Genomic DNA, 26,994 nt, shown 5'->3' on the forward strand with positions numbered 1-26,994 from the left:
AGGGGTTAACCTTTTTTATTCAGTGAATGTTTGGACTTCTTTGATCATAGACAACAAACAAGAGTTCCCTGCACCAACACCCTGCATGAACATCCACCCCCAGCTGAGCAAAGCCTTTAACCATGCATAGCCTCCAGGCAGGCCTTGCACCCAACCCTCCGTAGGCAGCCAACCACCGCTTCACATGTCCTTCGTCCATCTGCAGTGCGATTGACCACAGGGCCTGGACTCCAGCCGTTCCCTGTACCCAACTCTCCATGGGTAGCCAATACTCACAGTGCATGGTCTCAAACTGTATGAAATGTCCTGATCTCTGTCCAAGACCTCTGCCCAAAACTCTGTGGGTGGCCAACCCTGCTGTGCATGGCCATGTGCAGATTGGTTGCCCACAGGGTTCTGACCTCACTCATTTGGACATGTGTAGTGGGGTTGGCCCCAGGGCCTGTCCAGCCCCTTTGCCCAGCTTTCAGTAGGAGGCTAACACCCAAAGCACACTGCACTGGGCCATGCACAACGATGTTCGCCGCAGGACCTGCCCTACAAAAATTCTGCTGAAGGGTAACCCTGTTGGCATTGCCTTTGGCCATGTGCTGTGGGGGATGGCTGTAGGCCCTGATCCATGTCCAGCCTATATATCCATCTCTCTGTGGGTGGTCTAACCCCAGTTGTGATAGGCCTCTAACTGTGCACAATGGGGGGTTTGCCAGAGGGTCTGGACTGAGGTTGGGCTTTGCTCCCATCTCACCACATGCAGCCAACTTCCACATGTCTTCTATCCATCATTAGCTCTCCCATCATTCACCTGTACAGGAAGTTACATCACTGAATTTCTCATCATCCATCTGAACAGGAAGTGACATTACTGGTTTTAGCCCCACCAAACCCACACATCAACAACCACTCACACGCATGCCTCTCAACGCATGATCACTCATCAACACACATCTGAAATATGTGACCTGCTGAGCAGCGATGCACCAGACATCCCCTTCATCACAGAAACTGGGCTCAACCCATCATCGGCCCCTGACATCGCTATGTCAATCCCAGCAGCCTACAAGATCACTCCACTGGACCGCCCACACGAGTCAGGAGGAGGACTCGCTATCATCTACAAGGAATCCATCAAATGCACAACATCCACAAAGAACGCCATTCCATTCATGGAACACCTGCACTACTGCTGCAAATCTCAGAAACCTTCACCCTGAATGGAACCTTCGCCTACCAACCACCCAGACTATGAGCAACCTTAACCAACCTCATAATGGACTTAGTTGCCTGCTCACCATCAACTCCAGAGCCCACATTCTCCTCAAAGACTTCAATTTTCACCTAAAAGACAGAAATGACCCCTGCTCCACAGCACTCTTCGCAAGCTTGACCTTGACCAAAATCACAGAAGCAGACTGGCACAGTGTCCTCAGCATGGATCAACCAAGCCCAACAGGCAGCCTTGACAAAGACATCAACAACTTCAACAACTGGATCAAGAACTGGGTGGACTCCCTCAAATCATTACACACAACAAGCATGGTAGATCAAACTAGCAGGCCAGCTGCTACACAGTAGACCTCAGTGACACCAAACGACATTGTAAACCGGTAGACAGGAAATAAAGAGCCAGCCATGATGCCACTGACAGAACTACCTACAAGGCTGCACTAAGACACAATTACTAGCAAATAAGAGACACCAAGAAAAAAACACTAGGGACCACATTGAAGGAAGCTCCAACAGCTTTAAATAGATCTTCTCAATCGTCAAGGATTTCACCTCGCCCTCAGCCACTGTCAACAACATTGCTGGCTCGCAACAAGTCTGTGACAACCTATCCAACTTCTTCCATAGCAAAATGGGAAACATCCATAGCAACTTCGCACACCAACCCAACTCCAGAGAGCTCATCGCTAACCTACCCACCACCACCAACCACGATGGTCCCCTGACCAAATGTGACCATGCGGACCATCCACTCAACGGCCCCAACAAACCCATATCCACACCACATCTACAACCTGGGAACATCACCAATCAACAACACCCTCATGCACATCACGAGCACCTCCATCACATCTGCCACTTTCCCTGATGAATGGAAACTTGCAGGAATCAACGCCCTCCTCAAGAAGCCTCCATCCAACCCAAATCCACTGATCAACTTCAGACCCATCTCCCTGCTCCCCTATCCAGCCAAAGTGATCGACAAGACCATCAACAAGCACCTCACAACCCACCTCAAACTTCACCATTTTTCTACCAACTCTCAATCAGGATTCAGAAAGAACCACAGCAATGAAACAGCACTCATCGTGGCCACCAACATTTAAATCATTCTGGACTGAGGAGAAATAGCATCTCTCATCCTGCTTGACCTCTCTGCGGCCTTTGACATGGTCTCCCATAGCACCCAGATCAGAAGACTCCACAAGATTGGCATACAAGGATCCGCTTTTAAATGAATCTGTTCTTTCCTCGCCGGAAGAACTCAAAGGGTCAGACTGCCACCCTTCACATCAGAGATCAAGAAACTGATATATGGAATTCCACATAGATTGTCCTTCGGCCCCACCCGTTTCAACATATACATGACACTGCTCGTCAACATCATCCAATCACAATACGTCACCATCATCTCCTACACTGATGTTACAACTTATCCTCTCCCTGACGGGCAAGACACCCACCACCAGAGCCAACTTCACTAACTGCACGACCATGGTAGCAGACTGGATGCAAACCAAATGCCTGAAGCTTAACTAAGAAAAGACGGAAGTGCTGGTCCACCTGGTGGTCGTTGGAGCTAGAACCAAGACCCACACCCCAGACCATGCAAGAAATCTAGGGATCATCCTAGATGACAAGCTCAACTTGACGGCTCAAGCCAACGCAGAGTGCAGCACCTGATTCACAACTGCATCCTATGCATGCTGCAAAAGATCTTCAAATGGTGCCTCAGAACACCAGATGGACTGTCAAGCAAGCACTAATCACCAGCAAGCTGGACTACAGCAACACTTTCTATGCTGGAATCTCTAAACAACTCCTACACAAACTTCAGACCATCCAGAACTCTGCCGGAAGACTCATATGCCACCTCCCATGCCACACCGCACCTCAGGAAGCTTCAGTGGCTCCCCATTCACAAGTGCAGGTTATTCAATCTTCTCATATGCACATACAAAGCCCTACACAACAGAGAACCAGAATACCTGAACAGCCACATACGCTTTCACCAACCCACCAGACATCTATGCTCTGCCTCACTCTCGCACACTCTCCGCATCAGCAAAAGCAAAACTAGAGGTTGCTCATTCTCCTACATCATACCCAAGACATGGAACGACCTCCCTCACCATAATAGAGCCTTCTCCTCACTTGCTGAGTTCCCCAAGAAGCTGAAGGCCTGGCTCTTCATATAAGCAACTTATGGACCACACACGTACACAAGCCCTGGATACCCTCTTGGGTGATTAGTGCGCTAGACAATTCAACATAACATACCATGTGGCTGTTGTCTAAGATCCCAATAGTGCTCTAAATCATTATTTTTTCCATGTTTTACAGGATGTAGATTCAGATCCAGTGATGGATTTGTGAAATCTTAGGCCGAGAAGGGTCTGCCGGACCCTAGGAAGGAAGAGGGTCTGAAAATCTAGCATGGACTTCCAGATTCCCACAATAAAGACCTTTTGTTATTTTCAATTCCAAGAAGAGCTTCTTTAGGGCCCGCTACTTGGCCTGGTCGACCACAACAGTGCTCAGTGCACCATGTTGGGAATGGTGGCCACAACAGAAATGCTTCTGTGTCAGCTAGCCAATCAGAGTACAACAGATTTGTAATCCGGAGCTGGATTTGCAAATCCACAATTCATGAAGGGACACAAAGGTCAGGAGACTGCCAGACAAGCAGGTGGCGGTACGAGTGCTGCATTATGATGTAACCGTCATTCTGGAGGTTCCAAAGGGCTCCTTTTCCTGGCAGCCTGTGCTGTGGCTCAGGAATAGGGCTGCAGCAGAAGCCGCCTTGAAAAGGAGCACTTCCTGCACGTCCATGGACCATGTGCCATGCACCATGTGGGGCATGTCACACGGTGCATGGAGGTGTGTGGGGGAACCATATGTGCACCTAGGGCCACTTTATAATGGTCCATGACGGTCGGGGCACTGTTTAGGGCTCCCAAATATTTTGTTTCTGATAGCCTTTTTATGGTGGTCTTCCCACCATGAAAAGGTTGTCGGAATGGGAAATCGTAATCCTGAGGGGGTGCCTCCCTCCGCACTGTCGCCATTCGGAAATACGAAACCGACCGCCACCCCATCAGAATCACTGATCCTGGTGGAGGCAGCGGTCTTCTCCCTGACCGTATTGGGTCCAACTGCTGGCATTGTAAGCCGGTGGCTGGACCAAGGTCCTGTTGGTGGTAGTCCACCCACCATTATAATCAGCCACAAAGCTATGAAGCCCAATGCGGTCTTTTATGTTTTTTAAACGAAGTTGTGAATCCTCCATTGATTTGCGATTCCGTAATGCATGACAAGACAAAAAGTAATCTAGTCCAATGGGGTCTGTTATTTTTTTTAATGGAGTCACACACCCTCTGTGGATTTGCAAATCTGATGATCTATCCACAAATTAACACACCAAATATCACTGAAACCTAATTACTTCATGCCCAGCTTGAACACCTTTTTAAACACAAATTTCTAGGAAACTACTGAAGGGATTTACACCAAACCAACAAAAGTACAATCCGTGAGTAAAGTTCCACCTTCATTCCAAATTTAGTGTAATTCAGTTCAGCCATTTTTCCTGTATCAAAGAGCAAATAATCCTATGGGAGTTACAATGGGAAAAGGCACTTACGAGAACCCACGATTTTCTTACCCCCTCCCCTGATCGATAGATCTGCATGAAACTTCCCATGAAGGACTCAAAAATGGATGAACTTGATTCGGAAAAATTTGTGCAGATTCATCTAACGGCGCAAAAGTTGTTAGTGGATATAGAACCAGTGTTTCTATGGTTAAATTAAGACTTTCCTGTGAAAAGTTTTTTTTTTGTTTTGCTAATAATTTTGGTGCAGAAAAGTTTATCCACTTTGTGTTCTTAAAAAAGTTTTGTCAGGTCCATGAAGCAGGGTCCAGAAAAAGGGGGCTCCAACAAGTGACATTTTAATTCTCATACAAAGGCAAAGGCCGTGTGCAGGGGTGTGTTTGCGGCAGATTAGGCAAAGGGCCAGGTTCACGTCTCTGAATGATACCAAATGTAGGTGCATATGGTTACAAAAAGCGGCAGGGCCTCTATCTCATGAATTTCTGTTCCACGAATCGGACAAAAAAGTAGCGATGCACCAAACTAAAGCTGCAAAGTTTTTCCAGCTTTGTTTGTGGAAAACGTTTCTAATAATTGTTTAAGGGAAATTCTCCACTAAAAGATTCTGATGAGATTTTTGACACAAAACCTACTTTTCATGATATTTTTTTCAGTTTAAATTTTGCAGCGTTTATAAAAAATCTGTGAAGAAAACTTCACAAAGGTTTCAGAGGACAATCTCCCAGATCCTGTAAAAACAATGTGAAGAAAAAATACATATTCTCAAAAACAACCTAAACAATAAACGTACGCTAAATGTAATTTTATAGTAAATATATGTCCCTACAACTACAATCCATTAATATGTATCTATGAAAGCAATATGCCTCTTTATTTCTCTGATCCAATCACATCCAAGGAAATTCAATTTGCATAGCTTTTCCAAAAATACTTGTCACCAACCCAGGCAGTGTTTCCCTTAGTTTCTCCCTGAAATTCTATCATTCTTCATTTGCCATGAGAAATAAAATATTTTGTTCACCTCAGCAAGCTGTACATTTCTGAAACTTTGATGGGATTCTGAATCGGGCACATGCTATTTGTCTGCCTCCCGGAAACAGTTTTAAAACGTTGAGTATTATATTCACATATTGCACTACCTATAACGTATCATTTAAATTTTACATCACCAAAGAATGTCACAACATTTTGAATTCCCACTCCTCTCGTAACAAAAGCACTCGTGCACTGTTTTGAACTGGCATAACTTTCCGGATACGGAAAGGACCAGGAACCTTCTGATATATGGTAACCCAATATACTTTAAAGACATTGTGGTGACTTCCTACAACCAACCGACGTATTAACTTTATTTACCCTGTTTCAGTCTAAACCATTACGACAAACAAATTTCCAGGAAATCATAAGAACAAAACTGAAGCTATATCAAGAGATGATAATAGCACTCAACACAATTTATTTTTTATTTTTTTTAAACTCTTTTTATTGAAGAACTTAGCATGTAAACAGTAAAGACACAGCATTTCACATGTAATCAATAGCACACAGTGCAATAAGACATTAAGAACCCCTGTACCACAGTGCAGCATGATTGTCTACGGAAATGTCACATTATCCAACATTATCAACAACATCATCTCGACTCCCCGGCGGCACACATATCTCCCCCCGTAAAGTGTTCCAAGGCCCCCATATTTGCGACCACTTCTTCGGGCATCCCCTGGAAACATAGATAGGTATCTCTGTCACCATGCACCAATCCATGTCTCTGGCCCAGTCAGCAATACACGGTGAGGTCGGAGCCTGCCACAATCGTGTGATATTCCGCTTGGCCACCATGAAACCCAAAGTGACCCAGATCTGCTCTTTGGCCGTGAGGTCAGTGGGGTCTGATATGTTCAACAAAATCAACTTGATGTTACATTGTATCTGCTGCCCCAGTACATCATGTGTACCACCCCCTCCCAGAATTTCTGAATTGTCACGCATTCCCAAAGTGTATGGATGAAGGTGCCCTCCTACCCGCATTGTCGTGCACAGCCACTGTCTTGGGCATATCCCATATGAACCAACGAGGTCCCGGACAAATACTTCTTATGGAGGATTTTTAGCTGTACCAGTCAGAGTCTGGAGGAGATGGCAACTTCGCGGGGAGAAGCCACTGTGGCTCGCCACTCCTCATCCTCCAAGCCGGCGACGTCGTGGTCCCATTTACCTCTTAGGCGGGTTAGAGGATCGGTCATATCGTTGGGTCATATTGTTTTTTTTTTTTTTTTTTTTTTTTTGAAACCGTTTATTACAATCTCAAATATATACAGGTATGGGCCTACAACCTTCCGGCCGGCCGCTAAAGTGACAGCAATAAATGACATATATACAATAAGGCACTTGGCGTTACAGAGACGCTAAAGCAGGAGGTATCAACAACGTGGGCCACATGACTCTGAGCCCACAATACGGTTTCGTTTTATACAACACTAACAACATAAAACCACACCCGCAAGGCAACCCGAGAGCAAGAGTGACAACATATGCTCCTCAAATGGGGGGACCCCAACTATACACTAAAATCGAAGGAGGGGAAGGGAAATAGGTCCGGGACTGGGAAAACACTGTGCCCGGGATTGAGGGAGGGGGTCATCTAGGGGGACGGAGCTGGTGAAGCGGGAGGCAACAATGGCGGCTCGCAAATACCCCCGCGGTAGGCGTTCCAGGGGCCCCACACCTTCAGCCACGCCCCAGGCTTACCCCGCGCCACATACACCACCTTCTCTCGGAACATGCACCAATCCATGTGTTCTTTCCAGGCCGACACTGCCGGGGGCCTCTGGGATCCCCACAGTTGAGCGATGTCACATTTAGCGATCATATAACCCAGCGTCACCCATCGCGTCTGCGGAACCGAGTAGTCGGTTGGTTCCCACACATTCAGCAGGCATCTCCTTGCTTCAGGCACCAGCACGACATGCGTAACCGCTCGCAGGACCTCATGCACACCACGCCAGAATCGCTCCACCCTCGGACATTCCCACAGAATATGTAAAAAAGTCGCCAATGCACCGCACCCACGCTTACACAGTCCGTCCTCGGCATAGCCCATACGCAGAAGCCCTGGCCCCGTCATGTACACCCGGTGAAGTATCTTAAGCTGGACGAAGCGAAGGCGAGCCGGGATGGCCACCTCCTTCGGGGAGGCCACCGCGGAAATCCAGTCCTCGTCGTCCAGCTCCAACCCATCGGCAACCCAAGCCTCGCGGAGCCCAGTCAGTAAGCCCGAGCGGTCATTAATCAACTTCTTGTAGATGAGGGAGATCGTGCTGTCCGGAACGTGGCCATCTAGCACTCTATCCGCCAATGGGGAGGACTCCGGGATGGCGGCCACGTCTGGGAAGACTGAACCCAGAGCGTGACGGACCTGCAGGTATCGAAAGTATTCACTGCCCTGCAGCTGAAACTCCGCCTGCAGTGTCTCGAATGTTTTGAATCCTCCCCTCGTCCAGAGGTCCCCCACTGTACTAATGCCTATCGTGTCCCACCTATCGAAGCCCTTCGAGGTCCATAGGGAGCCCAACCTCTCAGATGCATACAACGGTGACGCCCGGGTCAAACGGTCCTTCCATCCCATAGCTGCATTGGCCGCGTGCCATACTCGCACCATGACACGCGTGGGTCCCGTCAGGCGGGAATCGGGCACGCTAGTGTAGAGCGCTCGATTATAATCGCCACCGGGCAGGAGCATCTTGTCCATTTCAAATGCCGGGTTTAAGGCGGGCCCGTAAAGGCCGTGATTAATTGCAGCTAATTGGGAGGCCCAGTAATACCGCTTAATATCCGGGAGGGCGATCCCTCCGTCATACCACGGGAGCGTCAACTTTGCCAGGGCTATACGCGGCCTCCCGTCCCAGAACAGGCGGCGCTGCAAACTCTCCACCTCACGGAAGTAACGCGCCGGGACCAGGTCCATCGAGTTCTGGAGAGCGTACAAAAAGCGCGGCAATGACATCATCTTGAACAATGCCGCCCGGCCGAGCGGGGAAAGCGGCAAGCGCCGCCAGCGCGCGACGTCCTCCTTCAAGCGCTGGAGGGGGGGAAGCAAATTCCGCTCGTAGCGGGCCACCGGGTCCAGCGTAATATAGACGCCCAGGTAACGAAACCCCTGCGAGGCAATCTGGATCGAGCAGCCCCGCGGGAGAACAGGAGCCTCCCCGGAAAGCACATAGATACAGGATTTAGCCCAGTTGATGACAAGACCTGAGTTACGGCCGAAGGAGCGCAGAACATCGACCAGGACAATCAGTGATTTACGCGGGGAGGCTAAGTACAACAGGATGTCGTCGGCGTAGAGGGACACGCGGTCCTCATACTCAGGGGTCCAACGGAGACCACGGATAGAAGGGTGCCACCGCAGCCACTCCGCCAGGGGTTCCAAGGCCAGTGCAAACAGGAGCGGCGACAGGGGGCAACCCTGTCGCGTGCCCCGTCCCAGCACGAATGGGGCCGAGACTCGACCATTCACCACCACCTGCGCCAATGGGTCAGAGTACAACAATTTGACCCAGCTGATGAATCCCGGGCCAAATCCAAATTTCGCCAACATCGCCCAGATGTACGGCCACTCGAGCGTGTCAAACGCCATGGTGGCGTCCAAGGACGCCAAGATGGCCGGCTCCCGCACGAATGGAACACGCGCGAGCACCCCGTGCAAGCGCCGCAGGTTAAGGGCCGTGTTGCGATGGGGAATGAAGCCGGACTGGTCTTGGTGGACCAGATCGCCCACCACGCCGACCAGCCGGTTGGCAAGCACCTTGGCGAGGATTTTAGGCTCCGCATTCAAGAGCGAGATCGGCCGATAGGATGTAACCCGGTCTCGCGGTCTCCCCTCCTTGTGGGTCATATTGTTAATAAGCTTCTTGTATATGAGGGATATGGCTTTTTCTGGCAAATCACCATCTAGGATCTTATCCTCCAGAGGGGAGGAATCTGAGAGGGCCACACCCTTAGGGAGAACCACAAGCAATGCATGCCTGATGTGGAAGTACCGGAACTGTTCAGAGCTGGCCATATCAAACTCTTGATGTAATTGGGAGAAGGGTATGACATTCCCCGACTTCCAAAGGTCCCCAATTCAGGAAATACCGATGATATTCCATTTGTAGAAACCCAAGGGGTGCGACAACTGACCTAGCTGGTCACAATGCCAGAGCGGCGTAGCTTGGGTGAGCTTGCCCTCCCAACCCAGGCTTTTAGTGGCGTCCTTCCATATTTGCACGGCATGTTTGATCGGGCCGGACAAGACAATTTTCTGAGATTTCGTATACAGTGCACCCTCAAACCCACCCCCGGGGAGGAGCCATCGATCGATCCGAAATGCCAGGTCATCATGCCATCTATAAGTTCATTGGTTAATGGCAGCGAGCTGCGAGGCCCAGTAGTATCTTTTTATGTCTGGGAGTCCAATGCCCCCATCGAACCACCCCAGTGTGAGCTTATGTGTGGCGATGCGGGGGGGTTTACCCTCCCATAGCAGATCCCGCACTGTGCCCTCCAATTCTTTGAAGTATGATGCAGCGACTGGAAGGGGTGAATTTTGTAACACGTACAGGAGACGGGGGAGGGACATCATCTTGAATAGGGCTGTCCATCCCAGGAGGGTCAATGGGAGTGATTTCCAGTGTTGGATGTCAGATTTAAGACGCGCTAGTGGTGGACGAAGGTTGGTGTCATACAATCGCGACAAGTCTTTAGATACCCAGATTCCCAGATATTTAAAGCCGTCTATGGCCTTCGTCAGCTGGCAACCCCGGGGAAGTCGAGGTCACCACCCACTAAGAACGTTGAGCACCGATTTGGACCAGTTGATCATGTAGCCTGTGAACCTACCAAAAATGTGGAATATATCAATCACCACATTGAGAGACTCCGCCGGGGAGGCGAGCTAAAGCAGGATATCGTCAGCATACAATGATATGCGGTCCTCCCACCCATATGTCCATTTAAGGCCCGAATGGCGGGGTCCTGCCGGATCCATGCTGCGAGAGGTTCCAAGGCTAAGGAAAAGAGGAGCGGTGACAGGGGGCAACCTTGCCTGGTGCCCCTACCAAGAGAAAAGACAGGGGATTTCCGGTTGTTTACAACCACTTGCGCCAAAAGTTGACAATATAAAAGACGCACCCATTTAATAAATTCCGGGCCAAGTCCTAGCTTGTGAAGCCCCTCAAACATGTATGGCCATTCAATGGTGTCAAAGGCCGAAGCGGCGTCCAGAGATACCACCACGGCAGTTCGTATCTGCCCTGCAAAGTACTTCATGTAGTCGTCGGAGGTTAAGAGATGTGTTTGTTGCCCGCATGAACCCGGACTGATCCAGGTGTATCAGATTGGGAAAAACTTGTAACAGACGAGTGGCAAGGACTTTTGCAAGGATCTTGACCTCGCAGTTAAGGAGCAAGATGGGCCTGTATGAGGAACACAGGTCAGCGGGTTTACCCGCTTTGTGGATGACAATGATATTGGCCAGTCTATGATCCTCGGGAATAATTCCTAGCTCTTTACTACTCGATACATGGCAGTAATAAAAGGGGCGGTCATCCCTGCCGTTAGCTTAAATAATTCTACCGGGAGCCCGTTAGGGCCCGACGCTTTCCCCCTGCGCAGATGATGGATGGCCTTCTCCACTGTAATATCTCGGTCCAGGTCGAAACTCTCCTCCTCAGTAAGGACTGGCATCTGAATATCACTTAGGAGGGAAGAAGCCTCCTCCTCTGAGTAGGTTGTGCTGGAGGTGTACAAGGAGTGGTAATATATCTACCAAATGCGTCCGCGATGTCTTGCGGAGCGGTTATACGGGAGTGTGAATCAGTGGCAATTTCAACCACGACGCGCCGTGCCCCATCTCTGCGATCTAGCCAGGCCAACAATTTGCCTGCTTTATCGCCTACATCATAGATCCTGCTAAGGGTAGCCTGATTTTGTGCCTTAGCCGCGTCTGTTGGTAGGTCCGAGAGCTCCTTGGTTTTAATGCGGAGCTGTTGGCTCACATCCTCAGAGTCCTGCGATCTGACTGTCCATTCCAGTTCTAGGATCTCATCCTCTATACGTGTCAGGCAGCAGCACTCTCTTTGCGTTGCTCAGCGATTTGTTCCAAAACTACCCCCCAAACGACAGTCTTATAGGCTTCCCAGGGTGAGACGGATGAGCTGACCGATCCCAGGTTTTCTTGGAAATACAGGTCAGATTCAGTCAGAACCTTGTCCCTGATGGAGGGGGTCGTGAGATACCACGAGTTAATCAGCACCACACGGCTAACCGAGGGCTCCCCTACCTCCAGCCTACACAGAACGGGAGAGTGGTCCGAGATTCCCCTGGCCAAGTGTCGTATATCTTTGACAGTGTGGAGATGGTGTGTGAGTGTGAGCACATAATCAATGTGTGACATGGTGCCATGGAGACCCGAAAGGTGTGTGTATTGCATCCAGAAAACTATGGATCCGTTTGCGGGATAGTGGCAGGTCTTTCGGGGGCCAACGGTCCAGAGAATCTGAGACAATGGAGTTGAAGTCCCCCCCAATAAATAAACACCCGTCCAGCAGACCTAGGAGAAGGTCGCTGAGATCAATAAAGGCCTGCGTATGTAGGCCTGGTGGAATGTATACTAAGACCAAGTTTAGGGTGGCTCCCTCCCAAATCCCAGACAGAGCTGTGAATCTACTCAGTGGGTACGTTCGACCGTATTAATGGTCAGGGGGAAGGATTTAAGAACTAGGATGCCCACCCCCGGGAACCAGAGCCAAAAGCGGATTAAGCAGCCAGCTGAAAACCCCAACATGAGAGGGCCTTACAACCGTTGCCCAACAAGTGGGTCTCCAGTAGGAACACGACATCTGGCGAGTGTCTTTTCAGGAACTGAAGAACCACCCCTCTCTTTATTCTGTCCCCCAGCCCATTCACATTCCATGAGAGCAAAGTGAGTTTCTGCCTACTCATAGTACTCATCACTCAGATTTAAAAATGTGAGATAACCCAGAGAGGAGCACATCAAGGGGGAGATGAGGAAGGATTCCGTTACACTCCTAAGCACTGTAGTCAATGAGAGCGTTATTAACCCCATGTCTGCTGCAAGTTGCATCTGAGACCAATCAGATAGCACATGCCTAAACCAAAACAATACCAAAACCAAAACACAAATGCAATCCCCTCCCACCCACCCCACAGACCCAATATACATTCTCCCGTAACAAAACCTCTCGCCCCCCCAAACTAGCAGAGTGCCTATCACCCACCCTTCCAAAAACGTACGGGTTCGGGTAGCCCAACCGAGCACCCGTCCCTGAGAAATATTTGGTCCTACCGACATTAACATTTATAGCCTAACATGGTTATGCTAATAGCATCGGCAAGGGCCCAATATACACCCAATGATGCCCACATGTTTAGCAAGGAAACAGGCAAGTTTCGAGGAGATCAATTCAACAAAGCCATCCATGACAGTCTAGCTCAATACGACAAAAGTCTGGCACAGTTGGTGGAGACGACTATTTCCACAGCCCGCCGTCTATATGGAACCATTCAACCTCCCAAAGGGAAAACATACAGACCAGTTATTCGGTACCACCCGCCACCTCAGTCAAGTCATATGATGGCGAGCCACCACCAGAGGCTCAAGCGTCTGTCCATCCTCACGCCCCGTGCCTGGTTGTTGCGGTGGCCCGCCGTACGCCAGCCATCCAGCCAGTCTCAGGTCTCCTCCGGGGGTGGTAAAGAACCAAGACTTCCCCTCCGATTCCACCCTCAACTTGGCCGGAAACATTATAGCATATTTAAATTCCTTGTCACAGAGCACTTTTCTCACTTCCAGGAAGCTTCGTTGCTGTCTCTGCACCTTGAGGGTGAAGTCTGGGAAGAAAGTGATGCGACTGTTTTGGAATTCCACTGGCGGGGCCGAGCGGGCACACTGCAGGATGACATCCCTGTTGCGAAAATTGAAGATCGTGGCAAGAAGTGGTCGCGGGGGGGGGGGGGGGGGGGTCTCCAGGCCTTGGCTGGCCTCCTGGCACACGGTGCGCTCGTTCCACTGAGAAGAAATTGGAAAGTCCCTTTGGTTTGAGGTAAGTAGTGATCAGCTCTTCCACAAATAGGTCTGCCGATGGTCCCTCCGCTGGTTCCCGTACCCCAATTATACGGACGTTGTTGCATCTGGAACGTCCTTCATAGTCATCCAACTGCAGTTCTAGTTTCGCAGCGTGTGCTTGTAGTTCCTCCACCTTTCTCTGCAGCGCTGACGTGTCTTCCAACAGGGAGGTCGCCTTGATTTCAACGTCTTTCAATCGCGAGTTCATTGAGCGCATGTCTTCTCTAATAAGGGACACTTCGGTGGACACAGTGTCAATATGCGACTCCAATGACATGCAGACGGTAGTGATGGCTTCAAGAATATCCTGCAGCGTTGGTTCCCTCTGCTGCCCTCCAGCCTCAGATTTGTCAGATGTGGTTGACCCTCCTTTGGGGCTCACGCGGGGCCTCCCTCCCATGCGTATTTCGTCAATTTTGCCTGGAGGGCTGCCTTCGAGTTGCAGCCCCCCGCCATGCTGTATGCAGATCCCTCCGAAGGGGCTTACTTGCAGATGGTGCCAGGCACTATGTGCGGCAGTCAGCTGTAGGATCGCCATTGTCCACTTTCTGTGCAATGCAGCCCGTTAATGACAGGAATGCAGGCCTCTGATGTCGCGCGTCGGGAACCCCCCAGTACCAGGGTGTTAGCACTGCATATAACATCCACACTGAGAACGCGCCTCGGCGTAGCATTAGAGTCAATATTGGGGGGGTTCTACACCGCTGGTGCTTCTCGTCAATAGTCAGTACTCTCCTGCGCTGCAACTTTTGCAGTTAATAGGGCGGGACGGCAGTGCGGTGTTCCCAGGCAGCCGCGGGGGGTTACAACAATGACCCAGTTAGTGAGCCCCTTGTCTGGTGTGCCACAGGTCAAAGAGCAGCCTCAAACTTCACCTGTCCATAGTTAGGAGCATTGCTGCAAATGCGTGGCCGCGTACCAGTACTTGTAACACAGCGGCGCTTCAGTTCCGGCCCTGCGTTACCGTTAGTGCGTGGAGTCGCGTGAAGTCCTTCTGGCAATCTGATTATCAGCCCGGCACTGCTCCTCCCTTCCAGCCAGCGCGGGCCTCCACCTCCCCCCAGGCACTCCAGGCGTCCTGTCCGCTTCGGTGGAGGCCGATGCTGTTATTGATGCAGATGCTGCTAGTTCGTGCCTGCCAGCTTCCCAGTTCCTCACTCCACTCCTTTATGTCCCGGAGTGCCGGCGGCAATCAGATGGTGGCAGCCGCGGTCTGGGTCTTCACGCTTGACTCGGTGAGGCGCCGTTCACAGGCGCTCAACAACCCCGTTGCCAGAGGCGATTGCGCCGAAGTTCGTGCGCTGCTGATGATACTCTCGGCTGCGCCTCCGTCTCGATCCGGCCCGATGGTATCAAACTGCTTAGCAGCCCTTCCGATTTGTAGATTACTTTATTGGAGCCCCAGTTTAGGCAGTTTGAGACGGATATTTGGCAGATTTTGTGCTCGGTCGGCGGACAGATTAGGCGGCCATCTTGTTGCTTGGCTTGGCCACGCCCCTGCCCAACACAATTTTTAAAAACAAATCAGAAGGATATAGTTCTCAGAAAATATTTGGTCCCCGCCAGTGTCGGTGTCTCTGTATACAGACGTACTCTCGACCATCCGTGTACAGAGATGCCTACACTGGCGGCGACCAAATATTTAATGAGATCTATATTGTGTCCCATTCCTGTGGCCTACTGGTAGGCACTCACCAGTTAGCCATATAGTCAGGTGCACTTATGGGTGAAGTTTGGTCCTCGTGCCCTGAAGGAATTGCCAGTAAGTAGAAAATAACACTGAAACATGTCGACCGGTCTGTTTAAAATGGTCTAAACATGGTATGTTGTTTTTAATCATGAGTGCAGACATCAATAATTAAACACATTTGCTCAATGCCACAAGCAACTCATTTTGAACCTTCTTTTCTTGTGAGAAGGAAGACCCACGGGCGGTTGTTGAAATGGCTGTCAGACATAACATAGTTAGATAGAAAAATACAGACACACACAACATTCTTCTGAACTTGTTTGGGTGTTTGTTCCTGCCTATACATAGGAAAGCTGCCAATGATGATAAAGTGAGTAAATTGGTAAGAACCTGCCAATCACTCATTGGTGATTGCTTACATGAAGAACTTCCTATGCTTTTTTTATGTATATGTCCACTTGCACTTTGTTTCCTCCCACGAGACGGGACTTGCTTTTCTAAAAACATATACACACACTGGGGTTGTTCCTAAATAAATACTAGAATCAATCCCCCTAAATACAGAATAGGGGGACCCCCTGTATTATATTGCACATTAGATGTGTTTGTCGCTCCAAGGGTTTTTTGCTTTGAATGATATTTTGAGTGGAATGCGCCATTGGTGTTGTTCCCTTTATAGCTCCTTTTGCGTATCGAGTTACAGCCAATTGGCACATTTAATTTGCTTGTAAGTCCCTGGTCAAGTGGTACTACACATACCTGTAAATTAAGTGCTACTAGTGGGCCTGCTGATCACGCCACTCACTTAAGTAGCCCTTTTAATCATGTCTCATGCCATTTCATCAGTTTCAGCCTCTGTGCACAGTTTTAAACTGCCATTTGGGCCCGGCAAAAATAAATGTCTGTGGGCCTTATCGTGGAGTACACTCACAGATACTGCCTCGGTCCAGTCAGTATTCTTTACCTAACCTTAGCTCAACTCTGGATAGCTGTGGCTGTGAGCAGTAAGGTTTGGCAAAGGAACTCAGCGTAAAGCATTTAAGAGCAACAAACAATGAAATAAGAAATTCACACACCAGTAAAAAGACGCTACAACAATTTATAAAAATAGAGCGTATTTTCACGAATTTCTGTAGACCCTGATCATCAAAATCCACCAGAGGGTTCCAGACATACAGATTTTAGAAGCTTTTATCTCTTTTAAATGCAACCGCAAACAGGAATTGCTCAACAAAAAGTTTGTAAAGTGGAGGTCTAGGGGGCCATTATGGATGCTTTGGACAATTACCTGGCCACAAGAGTGTTTTCAGAGCAAGTTGCAAACTCTACTGCACGACCACCTCAGAAGTCAATGGAGTGTGTCTAATGATGATGGATGCAGGCAAAGATGCTCAAAATGATGCTCCATTGTGGTGCAGTTGACGGGGGTGTTTTCATGATAGTTCTTCGGACCACGTGTGTCGTTGGGCAACTTTGTCCATGGAGATTGGGGTCCCTGGAAGTACTCTACGTTGCAGTAGTCAGGCAGTCAATGCAGCACTACTGGTCTTGCAGCAATGAGGTTGAATGCAGACTCTTTGGTGGAGGCTGGTGACCCTTGGGTGTGACAAATCCAGACTCTGACAGCACTCCTGGGTCTGGCAGACTTGGGTGCAAGTTTTGGCTATCTCAGATTGTCTCTTTGTGGTGCCTGGAAACTGGCAGTGGAAACACCTCTCCGGTGGCTACCAACTTGTCTGTTTGGACTGGTTCAGCTCTTGTTGTCCTGAAGTTTGTTCCAAGACATCAGCAGACCGATCCTTGGAGTCACTGGGCTTGGTAAAGGTGGGATATCAACTTTTCCCAATAGCAGGAGCGGCAGCCACAGTCCCATTCTCGCTAGCCCAAAAGTGCAGCAGGGTGCAGTCTTCACGGCGGTGCAGCCTCTCTTTGTGCAGGTAAAAACTGGGCAGTCCTCTTCTCTTCTCCAATGTGATCTGAGGAGCGGGGTGCCAGGGGTGCCTTACTTATCCCAGTAAAGTGCCCCATGGGTACCACGCGGTCAGTAGCCAATAGGCTACTGGGTACCCCTCCTCTCTAGTAACAAAGTTCCTGTGATATGTGGCATCTGGTTATCCAAGAGTGTCCCATTCTTGCCCCCTTCAAGATGGCATGACCCCTCCTCAGTCATTGGGAGCACCCTCAAGGTGTTCCCAGTGAGCTACACACCTACGGGAAAACTGGTTTGGACACAGGTTTCCTTCCCTTAGCTCTGCCTCCTAATTGTCAGCAGGAACAAAAGGCATCCTGATCAGGGATGTTGTCACCTCTGAAGCTTGCTTTTTGGGCTAACTCTCTGAGTGGCTATCCTGGGAGAGAAGGTGATACCTCCTCTGCGACAAATGCCTTTGTTCCCAGGCCACGGTGTCGTTCCAGGTGGCCACAAAATACAAGTCTATGTGTCAGTGCCTTTGTGAGGTCACTGGACTAGCTGGAGTGCAGAGTGGCAACTTTCTAAAAGTTGCTTAGCTTTAATAGTGACTTTAAATCTGGTCTGGGCATCAGGTTGGGTTTAATGTCACAATTAATTTGCTGCATTACTTGAGTTTGTTAGGTGGTCCCATTCACGAGTTAGCCAGGCAGGAATGCCAGCAGGAAACCCTGTGTTAGCGAATGGGGCTTCTAACCTATCCACAGCAAAGCAACAATTTGTAAGTGTTGCTTTAAGACATATAGAACATCTTATGTGTTACTTAGTAATATACAGCTCCCTGCCATAGGACTCTATAGGCCTTCCTTAGGGGAGACTTTTATATATTACTTAAGGGAAGTGGTGGCTTTGCAGTTAGGTGTAATGGCAAGACGAACTGGCAGTGTCACACACTGCCCTGTCAGTCTTTAGTGGCAGACTGGGGTCCATTGTGTCATTGTCACATGCAGGGTGGCACAAACAGCAGCCCTGGGAGAACAATGTGCCTTACATGTCCTGGGTGCCATATAATAGGGACTTAAAAATAAGCCAGTACTTGCCAATTGGGTGTATCCAATTCATCATAACTTGGTGTAGGGTTAGAACACTGGCACTGAAGTCTGGTTAGCAGGCCTCAGTGCACGCGCCAAGATGAAAAACCAGCAGCATCAGTCTGAAAATGTGGGGGTGAATATGCAAAAAGAGACATTTTCTTACAATGGGTCATCTCTAACCTGATGAAGGAGAGGAGCTGTCACATACCACACTTGCATATCACAAAGGCACTGCCCAGCACACTCACAAAGTGTTTTGATACTAGTATTTTGTGACCCCAGACAAACTGGGGACAGGGCAGAGAGGTAGGAAATTCCAAACACCTCTGGGGTAGAAACCTCCAGAACCTCCTGGTGCCCTCAAAGTGGGCACCAGGTATAAATAATGGACCCTCAGACACACCTCTTCAGTGAACCTATGGACAGTGGAAGACTCAGAAGGGTTGCTCTGCTGCTCTGCTGGAAGGACTGCTACTCTGTTTCCCTGCTGACTACGTAAGACAAACTGGACCTGCATCTTGATCCCAGGACCACCAGAGTGACTCCAAGGACGATTTGTCTGGCCTACTGATCGGAGCTTATGATCAGTTGGGGGAGAGAGAAACTGAGATCCATTTGGCTTCCAAACAGTAAACAATTCATCAAAGGAGAATTGATCACTTGTCCCTATTGATACCAGGGTCTGGGTTTCTAACCGTCTAAAAAACCCTCATTCACATGATAATTGTAGGCGCGGTATATCTTGTTTGTCCACTTCAATCTATTGCGTGAACAGCATCATCATAGGGTCTTAGTCGGTCTTGCCTCCACCTGGAGGATGACCAACTGGTTATTCCCAGTAGTGAACAGAAATTATACAGGTGAGAGTGAAGTGAAGTTCAAATTGTCTCCATCCTTCTGATATGAATTTATTCTGTCAGGAATGGGGCAAAGCTAAAAACAAAGGTGGTGCATGGATATAAGGGCTACTGTTCTACAGCACCTGTTTAAGAAAAGTGGGTGGTCGACATGATTCAGCCCCTTCGGTGCCCGTTTCGGTCGGAGGGCTTTCTTCAGGACCACAAGGCTGCAAGTCACGCTTTTGTGACGTGCGAGGGGAAGTTATTCACTTACCCTTCTTCTCAGTGCGTCAATTAGTACACTGGCTTGTTATTGATCAATGATACCTATAACTTTCTCTGGGCTATTTGTGTTCCCTTGGGGGATGGGCGGAGTGAATTCACTTCTCTGTGAAGTCTACGTCGCATCTTGTGCTATCTCCGTCTATCTTGCCTCCTGATCAGAGCCTCAGGGACAGAAAGGCTCCAACAATTTTGGACCCACCACAGCACAATGCATCTCCGACGCAGGACTTTGCATTGCAAGCCCCCCGATGACAGCATCCTTGACAACGATGACACAGGACTGCTTCGCAGACCTGCAGCTCCTCCGAAATGCTACTGCGTGATGCAACCTTGACACAGGACCAAGCAACACTCCGCAAACCAGAATTTAAGGTATCTTGTTTAGTGGGCCTAACTTGGTTCCTGTATATGGCCAACGCTCCATCGCGGTAGGCCTGAACTGGTTACTTTGTCCCAGTCCAGCAGGACCAGATAACCACAGTTGGCACCTTCTGCTTCTGACCACTATTAGCACTTAACTATTTAAAATTGCATATCTCAAGTTCTATTGATTGAATTTTTGTTGTTTTAATCTCAAATTATTTATTACGTTCCACAATATTTTTCTAAATGGATGTGGGATTTTTGCGTTTTCATTTTATTACTGTTTGAAGTAGTGCATAAATACTTTACACATTACCTCTAAGTTAAGCCTGACTGTTTTGTGCCAAGCTACTCTAGGATTAAGCACAGGTTAATTTGGGGTTTCCTGGGGTTGTTGTGACTTCACTAAATTAGAATTGTGGTTGTTGCTTGAGAAGAGTTTCACTCCCCTCAACCAGTAACCCAATTTCCAACACACCACGTTTACCAACCCAATGATAAATGTTGTGAAAACAAGCATATGCTAAGCATAGGTAGAACAATGGATTGGCTGGTAGCACAGATCTTCAGGACCCCTCCCCATTGAGAATGTGTGTCATTATCCAAAATTCCAAACAATGTGTAGAATTTTGTAAGCACCCTGCAAATTGACCAAATGAGCAAATCTTTAACTTTGTTTTCAATCTTGTTTTTAACATGTTTCCACCACAATACCTGAAAGCACCTTTGTGTGCCCCAACGTTTTAGTGCTGCAAAAAACCCTTATGGAAATAAATGAGGACTGCATACACAATATTTTTCTCCTCACTAGCATTAACTACCTGTTAATTAAATTGTGATGGCTTGTTTCAGGTGGTCCATCCTTTTGTTGGGAGCTTGTAGACCTACACTGTGTACTTGAAATTGTATATCTATGCTGTGATTTTAGTGTGGTGGAGTCTGGGTAATATACAGAGTACATGCATACAAAGTCTGCCTGTGGAGTGCGAAGAGATATCAGTGAGTTCATGTCAGGGTTTCCTCTTGCCTGCCCCGAAATCCTTTAATCTTTGCTGTTAGTCATCTTAGAATTGGTGAAAATTTCCACGCTGTCACGTTTCATAATATTCAGAGGTCAACTAATTTTGAAAGGAGCATTTATCTGGATGCAGAAGAGCAACAAGGTCTTTGCTTTTGCAGTAAATGTCACCTTCCTCTGCCTCACATCATTGGCTAAGGTGTTCAAGCTGTTGATCTATGACATTAGAATAAGGTATTTTGTAGAATGGATTTAATGTGATTTGCCAAAGGCGTAATATTCTGTTAATTTTTTTTTTCTGAATGATCAAATTCGTTATTACAGTTTTCCTGAAATTCCCTAACTTTCAGCACTACAGGAATTTACAGATCTATGGAAGATCTTGGTGAGTGGATCTTAAGTCAATCTTTGTATATAACACATTAAAGAGCTGTCTTTATGATTCCTGAGTTACTGGTCTTCTATGTGACTCTTGTGATCAAGATATCTTGCAGTACTACAGGTTCAAAACCCAAACAATTCCAAATTATTTTGGGCTCACCATCCTTAAGTATAAGATGCTCTTTGGGTATTTATGTGATTCCTTTCTCTGTCGGCTTTGTTAAAACCACTTCCAATAATTTAATGTTCTTTACCTTACCTCATAATAATAACTATGTTTGTGCATCAAATTGAAAGATTTCTTTCATGTCTATGCCCTGATAAACATTACCCAACTCAATGGTACTGTAGCCTTCAAATGAAAGATAGGCTTAATGAAACCATCATAATAACTTATGGTTTCAGATTATACAAAAATCTCTAGAATGGATGAATCGTTTCATTGAGTGCTCCTTTTTATTTCTAAATGAAACTCTTGAACCCGTTTCACTGTCTGTAGTTAAGGATGAATCTGTTATAATAAGTACATCCCTATTTCAACTGAAACCCAGTAGTTAATGTGTTGTGTGAAAAAATCAAAAAAGAACAAACGTAAATAAATACATATTGGTACAGCCAAGCAGCAGAGGCTTTGAACTGAGCTGTCCCTGGTAATACTCATGCTACCACGCAACATGTGTTTGAGAAGACAAACACATATGAACTGGTAACTAACTATAATATGTAATTACTGCAGGTAAAAACTCAACTGTATCCAAGAGTCTGCTCCCTTGTTCGTATGGAAAGGTTGACTCCGCAAGAACATAAATATGTTGACATATTCCATTCAATTTAGTTTATAAGGCATTTTTTGATAAAACAGCTGTTTTTTTAATTACATATGTAAAACATGCAGGTAAGCAAATTCCATGCGTACGTTTGTATTTCTTCTTCCACGATCTATCTCGTCACATTGGTGCAAGAAATTGGTGTATTAGTTGAGAGGTGAAAACCCATCTTAAATATTAACCACAAGCCTGTGTTTATACCCTCTGGTAGCTTGACACAAAGCTGTCAGGCTTAACCTGGAGGCAATGTGTAAAGTATTTTTGCAGCACTCAAACAGTAATAAAGTGAAAACACAATGCTAAAAAAATAAATTTAAAAAATAGAATAAATTTGAACAAATAAAATGACATAAAAATGATAAAATCCAATAAGAATAACTGGAGATATGAAATTGTAAAGTTTGAATTACAAATAATGCTGAAAAACTCAAAGTGCCACCTGCAGTTATCTGGTACTGCTAGACCAGGTCAAAGTCAAAAGTTAAGGCCAAACGCGATGGATCATCAGTCAGACACAGGGGCCAGGTTTGTCAAGGTGGAAAGTTTGCCTTCAGACAAAGAAACTTTTATGGGGAAGAAGTGGTCTTTGACAAGTTGTCGGAGGTACAATCTGCAAGCTGGATCCGGAGTGGGGCTTGATGACGGCAGGTAGCTGATAATGGAGTAATGGTGCAGTGGTCGGTGAAAGAAAGAAAGCTTGAGCGGTGAAGTCCGAAATTTGTGCCCAGGAAGGTCTTTACGTTGGTCTTGTGAAACCCTCTTCATTCAGACTTACTTTTGCGAAAGTAAGATCTCCTTCAGCCAGGCCAACCACCAAGTTAAGGCTGACCAGCGATTCGCAGCCAGTGGCTACAGCTATGGCTTCAACAGTGACGCTGATCTTGGTCCATTCTACAGGCAGAAAGTTGGCAAAATGTTCCCACCTCTTGCAGTTTGGGGACTGGAGAAGTACACTCTAACACCAGCCAAGGGGACAGGACCTGGGAAGCACTATGTAGGGGTTCAAAGTCACTGGGAAGCTGCAGGGAGAAGGACTCTGGAAGCTTGTGTCCCTGTAGCTCCAGCAGGAGATCAACCCATCAAACCTTACAGTCACTTCTGGGGACTGGTTTCTAGGCAAGCATGCCCAGTTTTCCTTCAGGTTTTTTAGACAGCAGCATCGTCGTTCTGATCTTCACAGGTACATAAGTGCTCAGATGAGAGGTCACTGAGATCAACTTTTATGTTCAGTTCCAGGCTGTGGGTGGAGGGCACGTCTTTGCCCACACCCTAAACCAGTTTTGGTCAGCTTCTCCCCTCCCACTGGTTTGTTGTCAGCCTGAATAGAAAGGCAAATAGGAGGCAGGCCTAGGTGTGAACTTCATCAGCTAGTGATAAGGTAGATATCCTTTGAAGCTCGGGAAGGGACTACCCACAGCCCCAAGGGCATCCTGTCAAGTAAAGGAGTCCCCTTCTCCTTCCCCATACCCATATCTTCTGTCCACTGTCTGGGAACAATACACATCTCACCACACGTGAGCCATCAGGGGTGCGGTGACAGCTGGACGCTGGCAGGAAAGCCTTTTTTGAGGCAGGAATATGGCAACTTTCTAAAAGTGTAATTTCCAAAATACCAATATAACACCTGACTTGACCACTGAGTTTGATTTTAAAACATCTTAAAATTAGTAACTGAACCCTTTTTTTTTTTAGCTATTCCCGCACTAAATATAGCACTTATTAAAGGTAATAGTGTAAATCAGTTTTAACCTATGGGAGAGCCAGCCTTGTCACAGTACAAAACAATTTTGGAGGATTTTGACTGCCAGGACATGTAAAGTATTAAATATACATGTCACATTCTTTAAATACCATGCACCCTGGATTTTGAGCATTTGGGGCCTACCATAGGGGTGACTTAGAAGTATTAAAAAGAAAACTGTAGGGGGTGTGGCCGGGCAAGATGGCCGAACGGACGTAGATCATCTTGGCTCCCGGTCCGCGCACTGTTCCCGAACTGTTTGACGCTGCTAATCTCTACTCCGCCAGCAGAAAACGACAGCACCGAGGAGTGGAAGATGCGGGGCACACACTGAGAGCCTTGATTCGTTCAACTCACACTCCTACAGACAAAACAGGAGTCTCATGGCGGAGCACCGGAGCTCTCCAAAATGGCGCCCGCTGGTCCGAGTGACTCGGACTAGGCCTCGACTCGGTGAAACACGCGACAGGCAGTGGGGCGGAAATACCGCTACGTGCCGGGGCTTGAGAGGAAGACCGCTGCTGCCACGAGCACAGAGGACCCCCCGAGAGAGGCGGAGCACAGCCGTAACCGCTGAAATAATGGACTCTGCGGCGCTGCGGGGCCTCGCTGGCCGCTTCAGGTGCGTGGGCTACGTGGGAGGAGATTGGGGCGCAGCACCATATCGGCCGACCGAGCTCGGATAACGAGAGCTTGCTACTCGAGCTTGCTACGAGAGAAGGTTACGCTGAGCACTTCCACGTGCCGCGCCTGACCTTAAGATGGTGGACAGGCTGTGAAACTCAGGCATCAGCACACTATTTCCCCCTGACTTGAGGCCAGCGACTCCACCCACGGTGACACGGACTTGGCGACCATACACCAGTGCTCTGCGCGGCCTGAAAGCAACAGCAGCGCTGCCCCATGGCCGGGCCCCCACCGCAAATTCACAGAGGTGACCGGGCAGCATATTCATCCTGCAAAATGGCACCCAGTGAGACCTGTGGGGGCGGCATTCTTCAATACTGAATCCCCTAGCAGAGTGCAGTCCGCTCCGTGACGAGGACAGAACGATGGCATAGAGATCAGGACACCTGGCCCATTCACTACCATGCCCAGATTACACCTCGCGGGCGCGTCATTGCTAGCTAATGAGACACATCTCAAGGGGTTGGCGAGACTTTGAGGTGGCGAGGTTCGCAAGATGAGTGACCTGTAATTTTATGTGAGCTGTGGCCCTAAGAACACAAATCGTAGCCGGGAACAAGACAGACGCCAATAACCATCTTACAGTCAACCCCCAAGTGACTCCACATTCGGACCCAGCACGCCCCTCTTGCCACTGCATCGGGGGTCCTCCTGGGCCCGCCCTTATGCCGCCAAAGAAGGTGACAAGCAAGACACCAAACAAGGTTTCAAATTTTTTCGCGCCAGCGGATAAAGGTCCTTCGCTGGGTCCCGACGAGGGGGCGGACAACATGGCCCTAACAAAAGAAGACCTCCTGGGCATGTTTCGAGATTTTAAAACTGAACTCCGGAAAGATCTCAGCCAGAACATAAAGGCCTCTGTAGAACAGTTGCATTCCGATCTCACAGAAAGGCTATCCTGCCTACAACAAGACTTGGACTCGGTGGGTACAAGAGTGCTAGACCTCGAGGCACAAACTCAAAAGCACGACAAACATACCACCGAACTGAGAGAAGATGACCGGAACCTCCAGGACCAGCTTCATCAGACGCAACTCAAAGCAGAAGACCTTGAGAATAGGGCTCGGAGGGACAACCTACGGATACGGGACCTGGAGGAGGGAACAGAGGGTCCTGATCTAGAAGCCTTCCTGGAGGGACTTTTCGCGGAGATTCTGAGCCCCCAAACTCTCAAAATAAAACTGGATCGTGTTCACCGAGTGGGCGGGCTGACGACAGGCGAAAAGAAACATCCGAGAGACGTGCTGGCCAAGTTTCATTCCTACAAAGTCAAAGAGGCGGTGCTCCTCGCAGCTTGGAAGAAGGGGACCATCTCCTTCCAGGACCATTCATGCTCCATCGATCAGGATCTAGCGCCAACCACTCTGGCCAGGAGGTACCTGTTCCAACGTATCACCTCCAAGCTAAGGGACAACAAGATAAGGTATATGGACCTATCCATTTGGGTTGAGCTTCGAGTTCAACAACAAACAGCTCCACATCTCTGAATTGAAAGAAGGTTTGGAACTGCTGGCCCTCTCCTCAAAGGAGCCGGGCCCTGCCCGCACCAAAATGCAAGAGACCATGCAGGGTGGTCCAACGGTGTCTCCCTGGTCCAAAGGCTCACGTAGGAACCGCAAATGAGATCCGAGAAAGCTCCCTCTCACTCTAGCCCACGAATGAACAATGAAGCCAAGTAGCCAATATTCCTCATCATGGAAATATGACAGCAGTCGACCACCTGCGGTTCATTTAAAGCAACGATAATCGCTACTGCCACCGCTCTTCGCGGGGACATCTGCCCAACAACACTGGGGGGCCTCCACTCTGAACTGATCAGTACCCCTGGTGACCTGCTGCCAATCTGACATGCTGATCAACCAACAAATTGGGGAACTCTAACCGCAGGCGAGCCCAGACGTACTACGCACCCCGAAGCCAATGCGACGGCTTGGCTGTGACTCTCACCTGCTGCGGCATGAGCCTAGTTCTTGATTACCCCAGTGATCTGGAGCCTGTTTGTGTGCCCGGGCCTCGAATCCATGACGGGCACCCGTGGGTCGACGAACAGCTTAGAAACACGTTCCTACTGGCGGGGATGAAGGCAACGCACCTCCGTCAGTTGACTCACAGATCTGCAGACAGCAGTATGGCCGTACAAGAATGCCATTTCAAGTTCTGTTTGTGATGGACACGGACGGGGACCTCGGTCGTACC

The 26,994-nt window shown here is 48.5% G+C and overlaps 1 protein-coding gene across 2 annotated transcripts in view; it reads right to left on the reverse strand.

Moving 5' to 3' along the window:
• FAM13C (family with sequence similarity 13 member C) overlaps positions 1 to 26,994 on the reverse strand; it is an 841,555-nt gene that overhangs the window by 145,760 nt on the left and 668,801 nt on the right. The gene's annotated exons all lie outside the window — the stretch shown is intronic.

This window comes from Triturus cristatus, chromosome 1_2 (genome assembly GCF_964204655.1).
Source record: "Triturus cristatus chromosome 1_2, aTriCri1.1, whole genome shotgun sequence".
In the NCBI taxonomy this organism is placed as follows: Eukaryota; Metazoa; Chordata; class Amphibia; order Caudata; family Salamandridae; genus Triturus; species Triturus cristatus.